We start from the raw sequence: 18297 nt of genomic DNA, 5'->3' as shown, positions 1-18297 counted from the left end.
TACCGTAATAATTTTTTACCGTGAGAATTTTTTACCGTGAGAATTTTTAACCGTGAGAATTTTTTACCGTGATAATTTTTTACCGTGAGAATTTTTTACCGTGAGAATTTTTTTCTGTGAGAATTTTTTACCGTGAGAATTTTTTACCGTGAGAATTTTTTACCGTGAGAATTTTTTACCGTGAGAATTTTTTACCGTGAGAATTTTTTACCGTGATAATTTTTTACCGTGAGAATTTTTTACCGTGAGAATTTTTTACCGTGAGAGAATGTTTTTACCGTGAGAGAGAATTTTTACCGTGAGTGAGAATTTTTACCGTGAGAGAATTTTTTACCGTGAGAGAGAATTTTTTTACCGTGAGAATTTTTTACCGTGAGAATTTTTTACCGTGAGAGAGAATTTTTTACCGTGAGAGAGAATTTTTTACCGTGAGAATTTTTTACCGTGAGAGAGAATTTTTTACCGTGAGAGAGAATTTTTTACCGTGAGAAAGAATTTTTTACCGTGAGAGAGAATTTTTTACCGTGAGAGAGAATTTTTTACCGTGAGAGAGAATTTTTTACCGTGAGAATTTTTTACCCTGAGAATTTTTTACCGTGAGAATTTTTTACCGTAAGAATTTTTTACCGTGACAATTTTTTACAGTGAGAATTTTTTACCGTAATAATTTTTTACCGTGAGAATTTTTTACCGTGAGAATTTTTAACCGTGAGAATTTTTTACCGTGATAATTTTTTACCGTGAGAATTTTTTACCGTGAGAATTTTTTTCTGTGAGAATTTTTTACCGTGAGAATTTTTTACCGTGAGAATTTTTTACCGTGAGAATTTTTTACCGTGAGAATTTTTTACCGTGAGAATTTTTTACCGTGATAATTTTTTACCGTGAGAATTTTTTACCGTGAGAATTTTTTACCGTGAGAGAATGTTTTTACCGTGAGAGAGAATTTTTACCGTGAGTGAGAATTTTTACCGTGAGAGAATTTTTTACCGTGAGAGAGAATTTTTTACCGTGAGAGAGAATTTTTTACCGTTAGAATTTTTTACCGTGAGAGAGAATTTTTTACCGTGAGAGAGAATTTTTTACCGTGAGAATTTTTTACCCTGAGAATTTTTTACCGTGAGAATTTTTTACCGTAAGAATTTTTTACCGTGACAATTTTTTACAGTGAGAATTTTTTACCGTAATAATTTTTTACCGTGAGAATTTTTTACCGTGAGAATTTTTAACCGTGAGAATTTTTTACCGTGATAATTTTTTACCGTGAGAATTTTTTACCGTGAGAATTTTTTTCTGTGAGAATTTTTTACCGTGAGAATTTTTTACCGTGAGAATTTTTTACCGTGAGAATTTTTTACCGTGAGAATTTTTTACCGTGATAATTTTTTACCGTGAGAATTTTTTACCGTGAGAATTTTTTACCGTGAGAGAATGTTTTTACCGTGAGAGAGAATTTTTACCGTGAGAGAGAATTTTTACCGTGAGAGAATTTTTTACCGTGAGAGAGAATTTTTTACCGTGAGAGAGAATTTTTTACCGTTAGAATTTTTTACCGTGAGAGAGAATTTTTTACCGTGAGAGAGAATTTTTAACCGTGAGAATTTTTTACCGTGAGAGAGAATTTTTTACCGTGAGAGAGAATTTTTTACCGTGAGTGAGAATATTTTACCGTGAGAGAGAATTTTTGACCGTGAGAGAATTTTTTACCGTGAGAGAGAATTTTTTACCGTGAGAGAGAATTTTTTACCGTGAGAGAATTTTTTACCGTGAGAATTTTTTACCGTGAGAATTTTTTACCGTGATAATTTTTTACCGTGAGAATTTTTTACCGTGAGAAATTTTTACCGTGAGAATTTTTTACCGTGAGAAATTTTTACCGTGAGAATTTTTTACCGTGAGAATTTTTTACCGTGAGAATTTTTTACCGTGAGAATTTTTTACCGTGAGAATTTTTTACCGGAAGAATTTTTTTACCGTGAGAGAGAATTTTTTACCGTGATAATTTTTTACCGTGAGAGAGAATTTTTTACCGTGAGAATTTTTTACCGTGATAATTTTTTACCGTGAGAGTGAATTTTTTACCGTGAGAATTTTTTACCGTGAGAATTTTTTTTACCGTGAGAATTTTTTTTACCGTGAGAACTTTTTTTACAGTGAGAATTTTTTTACCGTGAGAATTTTTTACCGTGAAAATTTTTTACCGTGAGAATTTTTTACCGTGAGAATTTTTTACCGTGGGAGAGAATTTTTTTACCGTGAGAGAGAATTTTTTACCGTGAGAGAGAATTTTTTACCGTGAGAGAGAATTTTTTACCGTGAGAGAATTTTTTACCGTGAGAATTTTTTACCGTGAGAATTTTTTACCGTGATAATTTTTTACCGTGAGAATTTTTTACCGTGAGAAATTTTTACCGTGAGAATTTTTTACCGTGAGAAATTTTTACCGTGAGAATTTTTTACCGTGAGAATTTTTTACCGTGAGAATTTTTTACCGTGAGAATTTTTTACCGTGAGAATTTTTTACCGGAAGAATTTTTTTACCGTGAGAGAGAATTTTTTACCGTGATAATTTTTTACCGTGAGAGAGAATTTTTTACCGTGAGAATTTTTTACCGTGATAATTTTTTACCGTGAGAGTGAATTTTTTACCGTGAGAATTTTTTACCGTGAGAATTTTTTTTACCGTGAGAATTTTTTTTACCGTGAGAACTTTTTTTACAGTGAGAATTTTTTTACCGTGAGAATTTTTTACCGTGAAAATTTTTTACCGTGAGAATTTTTTACCGTGAGAATTTTTTACCGTGGGAGAGAATTTTTTTACCGTGAGAGAGAATTTTTTACCGTGAGAGAGAATTTTTTACCGTGAGAGAGAATTTTTTACCGTGAGAGAATGTTTTACCATGAGAATTTTTTACCGTGAGAATTTTTTACCGTGAGAATTTTTTACCGTGAGAATTTTTTACCGTGAGAATTTTTTTTACCATGAGAATTTTTTTTACCGTGAGAACTTTTTTTACCGTGAGAATTTTTTTACCGTGAGAATTTTTTACCGTGAGAATTTTTTACCGTGAGAGAGAATTTTTTACCGTGAGAGAGAATTTTTTACCGTGAGAATTTTTTACCGTGAGAGAGAATTTTTTACCGTGAGAGAGAATTTTTTACCGTGAGAAAGAATTTTTTACCGTGAGAGAATTTTTTACCGTGAGAGAGAATTTTTTACCGTGAGAGAGAATTTTTTACCGTGAGAATTTTTTACCGTGAGAATTTTTTACCGTGAGAATTTTTTACCGTAAGAATTTTTTACCGTGAGAATTTTTTACCGTGAGAATTTTTTACCGTAAGAATTTTTTACCGTGAGAATTTTTTACCGTGAGAATTTTTAGCCGTGAGAATTTTTTACCGTGATAATTTTTTACCGTGAGAATTTTTTACCGTGAGAATTTTTTTCTGTGAGAATGTTTTACCGTGAGAATTTTTTACCGTGAGAATTTTTTACCGTGAGAGAATGTTTTTACCGTGAGAGAGAATTTTTTACCGTGAGAGAGAATTTTTTACCGTGAGAGAGAATTTTTTACCGTGAGAGAGAATTTTTACCGTGAGAGAGAATTTTTACCGTGAGAGAATTTTTTACCGTGAGAGAGAATTTTTTACCGTGAGAGAGAATTTTTTACCGTGAGAATTTTTTACCGTGAGAATTTTTTACCGTGAGAATTTTTTACCGTGAGAATTTTTTACCGTGAGAATTTTTTACCGGAAGAATTTTTTACCGGAAGAATTTTTTACCGTGAGAGTGAATTTTTTACCGTGAGAATTTTTTACCGTGAGAATTTTTTACCGTGAGAATTTTTTACCGTGAGAATTTTTTACCGTGATAATTTTTTACCGTGAGAATTTTTTACCGTGAGAATTTTTTACCGTGAGAGAATGTTTTTACCGTGAGAGAGAATTTTTACCGTGAGAGAGAATTTTTACCGTGAGAGAATTTTTTACCGTGAGAGAGAATTTTTTACCGTGAGAGAGAATTTTTTACCGTTAGAATTTTTTACCGTGAGAGAGAATTTTTTACCGTGAGAGAGAATTTTTAACCGTGAGAATTTTTTACCGTGAGAGAGAATTTTTTACCGTGAGAGAGAATTTTTTACCGTGAGTGAGAATATTTTACCGTGAGAGAGAATTTTTGACCGTGAGAGAATTTTTTACCGTGAGAGAGAATTTTTTACCGTGAGAGAGAATTTTTTACCGTGAGAGAATTTTTTACCGTGAGAATTTTTTACCGTGAGAATTTTTTACCGTGATAATTTTTTACCGTGAGAATTTTTTACCGTGAGAAATTTTTACCGTGAGAATTTTTTACCGTGAGAAATTTTTACCGTGAGAATTTTTTACCGTGAGAATTTTTTACCGTGAGAATTTTTTACCGTGAGAATTTTTTACCGTGAGAATTTTTTACCGGAAGAATTTTTTTACCGTGAGAGAGAATTTTTTACCGTGATAATTTTTTACCGTGAGAGAGAATTTTTTACCGTGAGAATTTTTTACCGTGATAATTTTTTACCGTGAGAGTGAATTTTTTACCGTGAGAATTTTTTACCGTGAGAATTTTTTTTACCGTGAGATTTTTTTTTACCGTGAGAACTTTTTTTACAGTGAGAATTTTTTTACCGTGAGAATTTTTTACCGTGAGAATTTTTTACCGTGAGAATTTTTTACCGTGATAATTTTTTACCGGAAGAATTTTTTACCGGAAGAATTTTTTACCGGAATAATTTTTTACCGGAAGTTTTTTGCCGGAAGAATTTTTTGCCGGAAATGTTTTTTGCCGGAAGAGTTTTTTGCCGGAAGAGTTTTTTGCCGGAAGTTTTTTGCCGGAAGAGTTTTTTGCCGGAAGAGTTTTTGCCAGAAGAGTTTTTTGCCAGAAGAGTTTTTTGCCGGAAGAGTTATTTGCCGGAAGAGTTTTTGCCGGAAGAATTTTTTGCCGGAAGAATTTTTTGCCGGAAGAGTTTTTTGCCGGAAGAGTTTTTTGCCGGAAGAGTTTTTTGCCAGAAGAGTTTTTTGCCGGAAGAGTTTTTTGCCGGAAGAGTTTTTTGCCGAAATAATTTTTTGCCGTGAGAGTTTTTTACCGTGAGAATTTTTTACCGTGAGAATTTTTTACCGTGAGAATTTTTTACCGTGAGAAGTTTTTACCGTGAGAATTTTTTACCGTGAGAATTTTTTACCGTGAGAATTTTTTACCGTGAGAATTTTTTACCGTGGGAGAGAATTTTTTTACCGTGAGAGAGAATTTTTTACCGTGAGAGAGAATTTTTTACCGTGAGAGAGAATTTTTTACCGTGAGAGAATTTTTTACCATGAGAATTTTTTACCGTGAGAATTTTTTACCGTGAGAATTTTTTACCGTGAGAATTTTTTACCGTGATAATTTTTTTTACCGTGAGAATTTTTTTTACCGTGAGAACTTTCTTTACCGTGAGAATTTATTTACCGTGAGAATTTTTTACCGTGAGAATTTTTTACCGTGAGAGAGAATTTTTTACCGTGAGAGAGAATTTTTTACCGTGAGAGAGAATATTTTACAGTGAGAGAGAATTTTTTACCGTGAGAGAATTTTTTACCGTAATAATTTTTTACCGTGAGAATTTTTTACCGTGAGAATTTTTAACCGTGAGAATTTTTTACCGTGATAATTTTTTACCGTGAGAATTTTTTACCGTGAGAATTTTTTTCTGTGAGAATTTTTTACCGTGAGAATTTTTTACCGTGAGAATTTTTTACCGTGAGAATTTTTTACCGTGAGAATTTTTTACCGTGAGAATTTTTTACCGTGATAATTTTTTACCGTGAGAATTTTTTACCGTGAGAATTTTTTACCGTGAGAGAATGTTTTTACCGTGAGAGAGAATTTTTACCGTGAGAGAATTTTTACCGTGAGATAATTTTTTACCGTGAGAGAGAATTTTTTACCGTGAGAGAGAATTTTTTACCGTTAGAATTTTTTACCGTGAGAGAGAATTTTTTACCGTGAGAGAGAATTTTTTACCGTGAGAATTTTTTACCCTGAGAATTTTTTACCGTGAGAATTTTTTACCGTAAGAATTTTTTACCGTGACAATTTTTTAAAGTGAGAATTTTTTACCGTAATAATTTTTTACCGTGAGAATTTTTTACCGTGAGAATTTTTAACCGTGAGAATTTTTAACCGTGATAATTTTTTACCGTGAGAATTTTTTACCGTGAGAATTTTTTTCTGTGAGAATTTTTTACCGTGAGAATTTTTTACCGTGAGAATTTTTTACCGTGAGAATTTTTTACCGTGAGAATTTTTTACCGTGATAATTTTTTACTGTGAGAATTTTTTACCGTGAGAATTTTTTACCGTGAGAGAATGTTTTTACCGTGAGAAAGAATTTTTACCGTGAGAGAGAATTTTTACCGTGAGAGAATTTTTTACCGTGAGAGAGAATTTTTTACCGTGAGAGAGAATTTTTTACCGTTAGAATTTTTTACCGTGAGAGAGAATTTTTTACCGTGAGAGAGAATTTTTTACCGTGAGAGAGAATTTTTTACCGTGAGTGAGAATATTTTACCGTGAGAGAGAATTTTTGACCGTGAGAGAATTTTTACCGTGAGAGAGAATTTTTTACCGTGAGAGAGAATTTTTTACCGTGAGAGAATTTTTTACCGTGAGAATTTTTTACCGTGAGAATTTTTTACCGTGATAATTTTTTACCGTGAGAATTTTTTACCGTGAGAAATTTTTACCGTGAGAATTTTTTACCGTGAGAAATTTTTACCGTGAGAATTTTTTACCGTGAGAATTTTTTACCGTGAGAGAGAATTTTTTACCGTGAGTGAGAATATTTTACCGTGAGAGAGAATTTTTGACCGTGAGAATTTTTTACCGTGAGAATTTTTTACCGTGATAATTTTTTACCGGAAGAATTTTTTACCGGAATAATTTTTTACCGGAATAATTTTTTACCGGAAGTTTTTTGCCGGAAGAATTTTTTGCCGGAAATGTTTTTTGCCGGAAGAGTTTTTTGCCGGAAGAGTTTTTTGCCGGAAGTTTTTTGCCGGAAGAGTTTTTTGCCGGAAGAGTTTTTGCCAGAAGAGTTTTTTGCCAGAAGAGTTTTTTGCCGGAAGAGTTATTTGCCGGAAGAGTTTTTGCCGGAAGAATTTTTTGCCGGAAGAATTTTTTGCCGGAAGAGTTTTTTGCCGGAAGAGTTTTTTGCCGGAAGAGTTTTTTGCCAGAAGAGTTTTTTGCCGGAAGAGTTTTTTGCCGGAAGAGTTTTTTGCCGAAATAATTTTTTGCCGTGAGAGTTTTTTACCGTGAGAATTTTTTACCGTGAGAATTTTTTACCGTGAGAATTTTTTACCGTGAGAAGTTTTTACCGTGAGAATTTTTTACCGTGAGAATTTTTTACCGTGAGAATTTTTTACCGTGAGAATTTTTTACCGTGGGAGAGAATTTTTTTACCGTGAGAGAGAATTTTTTACCGTGAGAGAGAATTTTTTACCGTGAGAGAGAATTTTTTACCGTGAGAGAATTTTTTACCATGAGAATTTTTTACCGTGAGAATTTTTTACCGTGAGAATTTTTTACCGTGAGAATTTTTTACCGTGAGAATTTTTTTTACCGTGAGAATTTTTTTTACCGTGAGAACTTTCTTTACCGTGAGAATTTATTTACCGTGAGAATTTTTTACCGTGAGAATTTTTTACCGTGAGAGAGAATTTTTTACCGTGAGAGAGAATTTTTTACCGTGAGAGAGAATATTTTACCGTGAGAGAGAATTTTTTACCGTGAGAGAATTTTTTACCGTGAGAGAGAATTTTTTACCGTGAGAGAGAATTTTTTACCGTGAGAGAATTTTTTACCGTGAGAATTTTTTACCGTGAGAATTTTTTACCGTGAGAATTTTTTACCGTGAGAATTTTTTACCGTGAGAAATTTTTACCGTGAGAATTTTTTACCGTGAGAAATTTTTACCATGAGAATTTTTTACCGTGAGAGAGAATTTTTTACCGTGAGAATTTTTTACCGTGAGAGAGAATTTTTTACCGTGAGAGAGAATTTTTTACCGTGAGAAAGAATTTTTTACCATGAGAGACAATTTTTTACCGTGAGTTAGAATTTTTTACCGTGAGAATTTTTAACCGTGAGAATTTTTTACCGTGAGAATTTTTTACCGTAAGAATTTTTTACCGTGACAATTTTTTACCGTGAGAATTTTTTACCGTAAGAATTTTTTACCGTGAGAATTTTTTACCGTGAGAATTTTTAACCGTGATAATTTTTTACCGTGATAATTTTTTACCGTGAGAATTTTTTACCGTGAGAGTTTTTTTCTGTGAGAATTTTTTACCGTGAGAATTTTTTACCGTGAGAATTTTTTACCGTGAGAATTTTTTACCGTGATAATTTTTTACCGTGAGAGAGAATTTTTTACCGTGAGAATTTTTTACCGTAAGAATTTTTTACCGTGAGAATTTTTTACCGTGAGAATTTTTTACCGTGAGAATTTTTTACCGTGAGAATTTTTTACCGGAATAATTTTTTACCGGAAGTATTTTTTAACCTGAGAGAGCATTTTTTACCGTGAGAATTTTTTACCGTGAGAGAGAATTTTTTTACCGTGAGAGAGAATTTTTTACCGTGAGAGAGAATTTTTTACCGTGAGAGAGAATTTTTTACCGTGAGAGAGAATTTTTTACCGTGAGAGATTTTTTTACCGTGAGAGAGAATTTTTTACCGTGATAACTTTTTACCGTGATAATTTTTTACCGTGAGAATTTTTTACCGTGAGAATTTTTTACCGTGATAATTTTTTACCGGAAGAATTTTTTACCGGAATAATTTTTTACCGGAAGTTTTTTGCCGGAATAATTTTTTGCCGGAAATGTTTTTTGCCGGAAGAGTTTTTTGCCGGAAGAGTTTTTTGCCGGAAGAGTTTTTTGCCGGAAGAGTTTTTTGCCGGAAGAGTTTTTTGCCAGAAGAGTTTTTTGCCGGAAGAGTTTTTTGCCGGAAGAGTTTTTTGCCGGAATAATTTTTTGCCGTGAGAGTTTTTTACTGTGAGAATTTTTTACCGTGAGAATTTTTTACCGTGAGAATTTTTTACCATGAGAAGTTTTTACCGTGAGAATTTTTTACCGTGAGAATTTTTTACCGTGAGAATTTTTTACCTTGAGAATTTTTTACCGTGGGAGAGAATTTTTTTACCGTGAGAGAGAATTTTTTACCGTGAGAGAGAATTTTTTACCGTGAGAGAGAATTTTTTACCGTGAGAGAATTTTTTACCATGAGAATTTTTTACCGTGAGAATTTTTTACCGTGAGAATTTTTTACCGTGAGAATTTTTTACCGTGAGAATTTTTTTTACCGTGAGAATTTTTTTTACCGTGAGAACTTTTTTTACCGTGAGAATTTTTTTACCATGAGAATTTTTTACCGTGAGAGAGAATTTTTTACCGTGAGAGAGAATTTTTTACCGTGAGAGAGAATTTTTTACCGTGAGAGAGAATATTTTACCGTGAGAGAGAATTTTTTACCGTGAGAGAATTTTTTACCGTGAGAGAGAATTTTTTACCATGAGAGAGAATTTTTTACCGTGAGAGAATTTTTTACTGTGAGAATTTTTTACCGTGAGAATTTTTTACCGTGAGAATTTTTTACCGTGAGAATTTTTTACCGTGAGAAATTTTTACCGTGAGAATTTTTTACCGTGAGAAATTTCTACCGTGAGAATTTTTTACCGTGAGAGAGAATTTTTTACCGTGAGAGAGAATTTTTTACCTGAGAATTTTTTACCGTGAGAGAGAATTTTTTACCGTGAGAGAGAATTTTTTACCGTGAGAAATAATTTTTTACCGTGAGAGAGAATTTTTTACCGTGAGAGAGAATTTTTTACCGTGAGAGAGAATTTTTTACCGTGAGAATTTTTTACCGTGAGAATTTTTTACCGTGAGAATTTTTTTTACCGTGAGAATTTTTTTTACCGTGAGAACTTTCTTTACCGTGAGAATTTATTTACCGTGAGAATTTTTTACCGTGAGAATTTTTTACCGTGAGAGAGAATTTTTTACCGTGAGAGAGAATTTTTTACCGTGAGAGAGAATATTTTACCGTGAGAGAGAATTTTTTACCGTGAGAGAATTTTTTACCGTGAGAGAGAATTTTTTACCGTGAGAGAGAATGTTTTACCGTGAGAGAATTTTTTACCGTGAGAATTTTTTACCGTGAGAATTTTTTACCGTGAGAATTTTTTACCGTGAGAATTTTTTACCGTGAGAAATTTTTACCGTGAGAATTTTTTACCGTGAGAAATTTTTACCATGAGAATTTTTTACCGTGAGAGAGAATTTTTTACCGTGAGAGAGAATTTTTTACCGTGAGAATTTTTTACCGTGAGAGAGAATTTTTTACCGTGAGAGAGAATTTTTTACCGTGAGAAAGAATTTTTTACCGTGAGAGAGAATTTTTTACCGTGAGAGAGAATTTTTTACCGTGAGAATTTTTTACCGTGAGAGAGAATTTTTTACCGTGAGAGAGAATTTTTTACCGTGAGAGAGAATATTTTACCGTGAGAGAGAATTTTTTACCGTGAGAGAATTTTTTACCGTGAGAGAGAATTTTTTACCGTGAGAGAGAATTTTTTACCGTGAGAGAATTTTTTACCGTGAGAATTTTTTACCGTGAGAATTTTTTACCGTGAGAATTTTTTACCGTGAGAATTTTTTACCGTGAGAAATTTTTACCGTGAGAATTTTTTACCGTGAGAAATTTTTACCATGAGAATTTTTTACCGTGAGAGAGAATTTTTTACCGTGAGAGAGAATTTTTTACCGTGAGAATTTTTTACCGTGAGAGAGAATTTTTTACCGTGAGAGAGAATTTTTTACCGTGAGAAAGAATTTTTTACCGTGAGAGACAATTTTTTACCGTGAGTTAGAATTTTTTACCGTGAGAATTTTTAACCGTGAGAATTTTTTACCGTGAGAATTTTTTACCGTAAGAATTTTTTACCGTGACAATTTTTGACCGTGAGAATTTTTTACCGTAAGAATTTTTTACCGTGAGAATTTTTTACCGTGAGAATTTTTAACCGTGATAATTTTTTACCGTGATAATTTTTTACCGTGAGAATTTTTTACCGTGAGAGTTTTTTTCTGTGAGAATTTTTTACCGTGAGAATTTTTTACCGTGAGAATTTTTTACCGTGATAATTTTTTACCGTGATAATTTTTTACCGTGAGAGAGAATTTTTTACCGTGAGAATTTTTTACCGTAAGAATTTTTTACCGTGAGAATTTTTTACCGTGAGAATTTTTTACCGTGAGAATTTTTTACCGTGAGAATTTTTTACCGGAAGAATTTTTTACCGGAAGTATTTTTTAACCTGAGAGAGCATTTTTTACCGTGAGAATTTTTTACCGTGAGAGAGAATTTTTTTACCGTGAGAGAGAATTTTTTACCGTGAGAGATTTTTTTACCGTGAGAGAGAATTTTTTACCGTGATAACTTTTTACCGTGATAATTTTTTACCGTGAGAATTTTTTACCGTGAGAATTTTTTACCGTGATAATTTTTTACCGGAAGAATTTTTTACCGGAATAATTTTTTACCGGAAGTTTTTTGCCGGAATAATTTTTTGCCGGAAATGTTTTTTGCCGGAAGAGTTTTTTGCCGGAAGAGTTTTTTGCCGGAAGAGTTTTTTGCCGGAAGAGTTTTTTGCCGGAAGAGTTTTTTGCCAGAAGAGTTTTTTGCCGGAAGAGTTTTTTGCCGGAAGAGTTTTTTGCCGGAATAATTTTTTGCCGTGAGAGTTTTTTACCGTGAGAATTTTTTACCGTGAGAATTTTTTACCGTGAGAATTTTTTACCATGAGAAGTTTTTACCGTGAGAATTTTTTACCGTGAGAATTTTTTACCGTGAGAATTTTTTACCTTGAGAATTTTTTACCGTGGGAGAGAATTTTTTTACCGTGAGAGAGAATTTTTTACCGTGAGAGAGAATTTTTTACCGTGAGAGAGAATTTTTTACCGTGAGAGAATTTTTTACCATGAGAATTTTTTACCGTGAGAATTTTTTACCGTGAGAATTTTTTACCGTGAGAATTTTTTACCGTGAGAATTTTTTTTACCGTGAGAATTTTTTTTACCGTGAGAACTTTTTTTACCGTGAGAATTTTTTTACCATGAGAATTTTTTACCGTGAGAGAGAATTTTTTACCGTGAGAGAGAATTTTTTACCGTGAGAGAGAATTTTTTACCGTGAGAGAGAATATTTTACCGTGAGAGAGAATTTTTTACCGTGAGAGAATTTTTTACCGTGAGAGAGAATTTTTTACCATGAGAGAGAATTTTTTACCGTGAGAGAATTTTTTACCGTGAGAATTTTTTACCGTGAGAATTTTTTACCGTGAGAATTTTTTACCGTGAGAATTTTTTACCGTGAGAAATTTTTACCGTGAGAATTTTTTACCGTGAGAAATTTCTACCGTGAGAATTTTTTACCGTGAGAGAGAATTTTTTACCGTGAGAGAGAATTTTTTACCTGAGAATTTTTTACCGTGAGAGAGAATTTTTTATCGTGAGAGAGAATTTTTTACCGTGAGAAATAATTTTTTACCGTGAGAGAGAATTTTTTACCGTGAGAGAGAATTTTTTACCGTGAGAGAGAATTTTTTACCCTGAGAATTTTTTACCGTGAGAATTTTTTACCGTAAGAATTTTTTACCGTGAGAATTTTTTACCGTGAGAATTTTTTACCGTAAGAATTTTTTACCGTGAGAATTTTTTACCGTGAGAATTTTTAACCGTGATAATTTTTTACCGTGATAATTTTTTACCGTGAGAATTTTTTACCGGGAGAGTTTTTTTCTGTGAGAATTTTTTACCGTGAGAATTTTTTACCGTGATAATTTTTTACCGTGATAATTTTTTACCGTGAGAATTTTTTACCGGGAGAGTTTTTTTCTGTGAGAATTTTTTACCGTGAGAATTTTTTACCGTGAGAATTTTTTACCGTGAGAATTTTTTACCGTGAGAATTTTTTACCGTGAGAGAGAATTTTTTACCGTGAGAATTTTTTACCGTAAGAATGTTTTACTGTGAGAATTTTTTACCGTGAGAATTTTTTATCGTGAGAATTTTTTACCGTGAGAATTTTTTACTGGAAGAATTTTTTACCGGAAGTATTTTTTAACCTGAGAGAGCATTTTTTACCGTGAGAATTTTTTACCGTGAGAGAGAATTTTTTACCGTGAGAGAGAATTTTTTACCGTGAGAGAGAATATTTTACCGTGAGAGAGAATTTTTTACCGTGAGAGAATTTTTTACCGTGAGAGAGAATTTTTTACCGTGAGAGAGAATGTTTTACCGTGAGAGAATTTTTTACCGTGAGAATTTTTTACCGTGAGAATTTTTTACCGTGAGAATTTTTTACCGTGAGAATTTTTTACCGTGAGAAATTTTTACCGTGAGAATTTTTTACCGTGAGAAATTTTTACCATGAGAATTTTTTACCGTGAGAGAGAATTTTTTACCGTGAGAGAGAATTTTTTACCGTGAGAATTTTTTACCGTGAGAGAGAATTTTTTACCGTGAGAGAGAATTTTTTACCGTGAGAAAGAATTTTTTACCGTGAGAGAGAATTTTTTACCGTGAGAGAGAATTTTTTACCGTGAGAATTTTTTACCGTGAGAGAGAATTTTTTACCGTGAGAGAGAATTTTTTACCGTGAGAGAGAATATTTTACCGTGAGAGAGAATTTTTTACCGTGAGAGAATTTTTTACCGTGAGAGAGAATTTTTTACCGTGAGAGAGAATTTTTTACCGTGAGAGAATTTTTTACCGTGAGAATTTTTTACCGTGAGAATTTTTTACCGTGAGAATTTTTTACCGTGAGAATTTTTTACCGTGAGAAATTTTTACCGTGAGAATTTTTTACCGTGAGAAATTTTTACCATGAGAATTTTTTACCGTGAGAGAGAATTTTTTACCGTGAGAGAGAATTTTTTACCGTGAGAATTTTTTACCGTGAGAGAGAATTTTTTACCGTGAGAGAGAATTTTTTACCGTGAGAAAGAATTTTTTACCGTGAGAGACAATTTTTTACCGTGAGTTAGAATTTTTTACCGTGAGAATTTTTAACCGTGAGAATTTTTTACCGTGAGAATTTTTTACCGTAAGAATTTTTTACCGTGACAATTTTTGACCGTGAGAATTTTTTACCGTAAGAATTTTTTACCGTGAGAATTTTTTACCGTGAGAATTTTTAACCGTGATAATTTTTTACCGTGATAATTTTTTACCGTGAGAATTTTTTACCGTGAGAGTTTTTTTCTGTGAGAATTTTTTACCGTGAGAATTTTTTACCGTGAGAATTTTTTACCGTGATAATTTTTTACCGTGATAATTTTTTACCGTGAGAGAGAATTTTTTACCGTGAGAATTTTTTACCGTAAGAATTTTTTACCGTGAGAATTTTTTACCGTGAGAATTTTTTACCGTGAGAATTTTTTACCGTGAGAATTTTTTACCGGAAGAATTTTTTACCGGAAGTATTTTTTAACCTGAGAGAGCATTTTTTACCGTGAGAATTTTTTACCGTGAGAGAGAATTTTTTTACCGTGAGAGAGAATTTTTTACCGTGAGAGATTTTTTTACCGTGAGAGAGAATTTTTTACCGTGATAACTTTTTACCGTGATAATTTTTTACCGTGAGAATTTTTTACCGTGAGAATTTTTTACCGTGATAATTTTTTACCGGAAGAATTTTTTACCGGAATAATTTTTTACCGGAAGTTTTTTGCCGGAATAATTTTTTGCCGGAAATGTTTTTTGCCGGAAGAGTTTTTTGCCGGAAGAGTTTTTTGCCGGAAGAGTTTTTTGCCGGAAGAGTTTTTTGCCGGAAGAGTTTTTTGCCAGAAGAGTTTTTTGCCGGAAGAGTTTTTTGCCGGAAGAGTTTTTTGCCGGAATAATTTTTTGCCGTGAGAGTTTTTTACCGTGAGAATTTTTTACCGTGAGAATTTTTTACCGTGAGAATTTTTTACCATGAGAAGTTTTTACCGTGAGAATTTTTTACCGTGAGAATTTTTTACCGTGAGAATTTTTTACCTTGAGAATTTTTTACCGTGGGAGAGAATTTTTTTACCGTGAGAGAGAATTTTTTACCGTGAGAGAGAATTTTTTACCGTGAGAGAGAATTTTTTACCGTGAGAGAATTTTTTACCATGAGAATTTTTTACCGTGAGAATTTTTTACCGTGAGAATTTTTTACCGTGAGAATTTTTTACCGTGAGAATTTTTTTTACCGTGAGAATTTTTTTTACCGTGAGAACTTTTTTTACCGTGAGAATTTTTTTACCATGAGAATTTTTTACCGTGAGAGAGAATTTTTTACCGTGAGAGAGAATTTTTTACCGTGAGAGAGAATTTTTTACCGTGAGAGAGAATATTTTACCGTGAGAGAGAATTTTTTACCGTGAGAGAATTTTTTACCGTGAGAGAGAATTTTTTACCATGAGAGAGAATTTTTTACCGTGAGAGAATTTTTTACCGTGAGAATTTTTTACCGTGAGAATTTTTTACCGTGAGAATTTTTTACCGTGAGAATTTTTTACCGTGAGAAATTTTTACCGTGAGAATTTTTTACCGTGAGAAATTTCTACCGTGAGAATTTTTTACCGTGAGAGAGAATTTTTTACCGTGAGAGAGAATTTTTTACCTGAGAATTTTTTACCGTGAGAGAGAATTTTTTATCGTGAGAGAGAATTTTTTACCGTGAGAAATAATTTTTTACCGTGAGAGAGAATTTTTTACCGTGAGAGAGAATTTTTTACCGTGAGAGAGAATTTTTTACCCTGAGAATTTTTTACCGTGAGAATTTTTTACCGTAAGAATTTTTTACCGTGAGAATTTTTTACCGTGAGAATTTTTTACCGTAAGAATTTTTTACCGTGAGAATTTTTTACCGTGAGAATTTTTAACCGTGATAATTTTTTACCGTGATAATTTTTTACCGTGAGAATTTTTTACCGGGAGAGTTTTTTTCTGTGAGAATTTTTTACCGTGAGAATTTTTTACCGTGATAATTTTTTACCGTGATAATTTTTTACCGTGAGAATTTTTTACCGGGAGAGTTTTTTTCTGTGAGAATTTTTTACCGTGAGAATTTTTTACCGTGAGAATTTTTTACCGTGAGAATTTTTTACCGTGAGAATTTTTTACCGTGAGAGAGAATTTTTTACCGTGAGAATTTTTTACCGTAAGAATGTTTTACTGTGAGAATTTTTTACCGTGAGAATTTTTTATCGTGAGAATTTTTTACCGTGAGAATTTTTTACTGGAAGAATTTTTTACCGGAAGTATTTTTTAACCTGAGAGAGCATTTTTTACCGTGAGAATTTTTTACCGTGAGAGAGAATTTTTTTACCGTGAGAGAGAATTTTTTACCGTGAGAGAGAATTTTTTACCGTGAGAGAGAATTTTTTACCGTGAGAGAGAATGTTTTACCGTGAGAGATTTTTTTACCGTGAGAGAGAATTTTTTACCGTGAGAACGTTTTACCGTGATAATTTTTTACCGTGAGAATTTTTTACCGTGAGAATTTTTTACCGTGATAATTTTTTACCGGAAGAATTTTTTACCGGAAGAATTTTTTACCGGAATAATTTTTTACCGGAAGTTTTTTGCCGGAATAATTTTTTGCCGGAAATGTTTTTTGCCGGAAGAGTTTTTTGCCGGAAGAGTTTTTGCCAGAAGAGTTTTTTGCCGGAAGAGTTTTTTGCCGGAAGAGTTATTTGCCGGAAGAGTTTTTGCCGGAAGAATTTTTTGCCGGAAGAATTTTTTGCCGGAAGAGTTTTTTGCCGGAAGAGTTTTTTGCCGGAAGAGTTTTTTGCCGGAAGAGTTTTTTGCCGGAAGAGTTTTTTGCCAGAAGAGTTTTTTGCCGGAAGAGTTTTTTGCCGGAAGAGTTTTTTGCCGGAATAATTTTTTGCCGTGAGAGTTTTTTACCGTGAGAATTTTTTACCGTGATAATTTTTTACCTTGAGAGAGAATTTTTTACCGTGAGAATTTTTTACCGTAAGAATTTTTTACTGTGAGAATTTTTTACCGTGAGAATTTTTTATCGTGAGAATTTTTTACCGTGAGAATTTTTTACCGTGAGAATTTTTTTTACCGTGAGAATTTTTTTTACCGTGAGAACTTTTTTTACCGTGAGAATTTTTTTACCGTGAGAATTTTTTACCGTGAGAATTTTTTACCGTGAGAGAGAATTTTTTACCGTGAGAGAGAATTTTTTACCGTGAGAGAGAATATTTTACCGTGAGAGAGAATTTTTTACCGTGAGAGAATTTTTTACCGTGAGAATTTTTTACCGTGAGAATTTTTTTTACCGTGAGAATTTTTTTTACCGTGAGAACTTTTTTTACCGTGAGAATTTTTTTACCGTGAGAATTTTTTACCGTAAGAATTTTTTACCGTGAGAATTTTTTACCGTGAGAATTTTTAACCGTGATAATTTTTTACCGTGATAATTTTTTACCGTGAGAATTTTTTACCGTGAGAGTTTTTTACCGTGAGAATTTTTTACCGTGAGAATTTTTTACCGTGAGAATTTTTTACCGTGATAATTTTTTACCGTGAGAGAGAATTTTTTACCGTGAGAATTTTTTACCGTAAGAATTTTTTACCGTGAGAATTTTTTATCGTGAGAATTTTTTACCGTGAGTTTTTTTTACCGTGAGAATTTTTTACTGGAAGAATTTTTTACCGGAAGTATTTTTTAACCTGAGAGAGCATTTTTTACCGTGAGAATTTTTTACCGTGAGAGAGAATTTTTTTACCGTGAGAGAGAATTTTTTACCGTGAGAGAGAATTTTTTACCGTGAGAGAGAATTTTTTACCGTGAGAGAGAATGTTTTACCGTGAGAGATTTTTTTACCGTGAGAGAGAATTTTTTACCGTGAGAACGTTTTACCGTGATAATTTTTTACCGTGAGAATTTTTTACCGTGAGAATTTTTTACCGTGATAATTTTTTACCGGAAGATTTTTTTACCGGAAGAATTTTTTACCGGAATAATTTTTTACCGGAAGTTTTTTGCCGGAATAATTTTTTGCCGGAAATGTTTTTTGCCGGAAGAGTTTTTTGCCGGAAGAGTTTTTGCCAGAAGAGTTTTTTGCCGGAAGAGTTTTTTGCCGGAAGAGTTATTTGCCGGAAGAGTTTTTGCTGGAAGAATTTTTTGCCGGAAGAATTTTTTGCCGGAAGAGTTTTTTGCCGGAAGAGTTTTTTGCCGGAAGA

The sequence above is a fragment of the Lampetra fluviatilis genome, chromosome 61, assembly GCF_964198595.1.
Source record: "Lampetra fluviatilis chromosome 61, kcLamFluv1.1, whole genome shotgun sequence".
Lineage (NCBI taxonomy): Eukaryota > Metazoa > Chordata > Hyperoartia > Petromyzontiformes > Petromyzontidae > Lampetra > Lampetra fluviatilis.
This window is presented reverse-complemented; position numbering follows the sequence as displayed.